Here is a 2,357-nt window from a genome sequence, read left to right on the forward strand (position 1 = left end):
AGTTCAGGGACCTAGAAGGGGACATTTGTTGACCAATGAAGATTAGGACTTGGGGCGCAGGTCCCTACACAGCACAGCCCTGTGATGGTGATCTGCTCCTTCTCTAGATGAGCCTTATCTTGAGTATGAAATACCCATCTCATGAATTTTCAAATGATCTAAGATGCACTAGGTTAAGTATGGAAATATCTGTGCCCTGACAGCATCACCAACACCTGCACACGCTCCCTCCAGAAGTCCCTGTGAGCAGAGCTGTCACCATGGACTGTAGTTGGAGGATCCTCTTCCTGCTAGCACTAGCCACAGGTAAGGGATGTCCCACAGGTAAGCCTGAGGACAGGACCAGGTCAATCCAAGATAACTTTATCCCCTCCTGTTCCTCTCCACAGGTGTGTATTCTGAGGTCCAGCTGGTGCAGTCTGGGGCTGAGGTGAAGAAGCCAGGTACATCCGTGAAGGTTTCATGCAAGACATCTGGATACACCTTCACTGACTACTATATGTACTGGGTACGACAGGCTTCAGGAGCAGGGCTTGATGGATGGGACAGATTGATCCCAAAGATGGTGCCACAAGGTATGTGCAGAAGTTCCAGGGCAGAGTCACCCTGATGACAGACACATCCTCAGCACAGCAGTCTGAGAGCTGAGGACACAGCTGTGTACTACTCTGCGAGACACTGTGAAAACCCACATCCTGGGAGTGTCGGAAACCCTGGTGAGAGCACAGCTGTGATAGTGAGTTGAGGAGTGACACACACAAGGATTCTCTGACTTCCTCATAACAATGTGTCAGGGATTTTGGACAAAGTTAATATACTCAGGTGCACATCATTCTCTCTAGGAGGGTTTGAAACAACAGTTATAACGAAAGAATGTTCCTGGTTAAACACTTTGCATCAAAAAAAATTTTATTATCCTTGTAGTGGGGATTTTTGTAACCTATGTGGACCTAAAAGGGAAGTTCCTTGAGGTATCATCTGGGAACTGTTGGAATGTGTTGGGCTTCAGAGTCTGAGACTGTAGGATTTGTCCTCAAAAGGGACAGAAATTTTCCCACTTTTTTTTTTGAAATGTGACAATGTGCTTGGAGAAAAGAAAGTATGTGGATGCCATGGATGAATTTCTGTGTTCCACTCTCCGTTTGAGCATAACACACATCACATTCTGGTAGACACTCATGAGCTCATTGTCACAAGTCCTGGGCTGACAGGTGTGCCAGGTTCAAGCTCAGTCTACGTCAGCACACCATGCTTGTTGTCCCCACTTCAGTGCTGAGTTTCTGCAGAGGCTCCTCCCCACACAGCCCAGTCCATGAGTGTCCTTGATCCAGGGGCTTGTACTTGTGGGACCAGAAACACGGGCATCATTGGATGACCTGGGACAATGTGACCTGAAACTACACCTATAGTCTTTCTGTGGCCACAGTGTCCAGGTATCACAAATAGGGCTCAGGTCTGCACACGTTAATTCCCCTACCATCTGGAGGTCGATATAAAGTCAATTCATACAGAAGTTCAGCAATATAACAGGTTATAAAACCAATGCGCAGAAGTCAAGTACATTTCTACATACTGACAATAAGACAGAAGGAAGAGAAACCCAGGAATCAATCTCAGTTACAATTGTAACAACAACAGTCCTTAAGCCTGATCGAAACCAAAGAAGTAAAGGATCTGTACTCTAGAACTGTAGAATACATAGGAAAAAAATAGGAAGATACGATGATATTTAAAAAAACCAATGTTCAAGGGTTAGAAAAAAATCAATATGTAAATATTTATGCTACCAAGGAAATCTACAGACTTAATGCAATTCCTATCTAACTAACATCAACATTTTTTACAGAGCTGGAATAAACAACCCTAATTTTTGAATGGAATCAGAAAATACCTCAAATACCCAAATGGATTATGAAAAAGAAACCAAACCTGGAGGCATCACAACCCCCAATGTCAAGGAGTCTTAGAAAGCTGTGATCATCAAGACAGTATGGATATGGTACAAAACAGACATATAGATGAATGGGAAAGAATAGTGGATCCAGAAATGATCCTCCCATTTATGGCAAAATCCTCTTCAACAAGCAGACAGAAATATCTGATGGAAAAAAAAAAGTCTTTGAAATCCTGTGTTCTAATACCTGGACAGCCATATGCAGACAAATGAACCTGACGCTCTTTCTTACACCAGACACAACAAAAAACTCAAAATGTAGGAAAGAACTAAATGTCAGACAGGAGTCACTCATAATCCTACAGAAGAACACAGGCAGCAACCTCTCTGACATCGGTCACAGCAACATCTTGCAGGACATGTCTCCACAGGAAAATGAAACTGTGGCAAAAAAAAAATGAAT

The 2,357-nt window shown here is 43.3% G+C and overlaps 1 pseudogene; it reads left to right on the plus strand.

The window, feature by feature from the left end:
• The first annotated feature begins 260 nt into the window (after positions 1-260).
• On the plus strand, positions 261-745 carry LOC129514857 (immunoglobulin heavy variable 1-69-2-like; annotated as a pseudogene).
• Positions 746-2,357: the final 1,612 nt, after the last annotated feature.

Source organism: Nyctereutes procyonoides, unplaced genomic scaffold (genome assembly GCF_905146905.1).
Source record: "Nyctereutes procyonoides isolate TBG_1078 unplaced genomic scaffold, NYPRO_anot_genome, whole genome shotgun sequence".
NCBI lineage: Eukaryota > Metazoa > Chordata > Mammalia > Carnivora > Canidae > Nyctereutes > Nyctereutes procyonoides.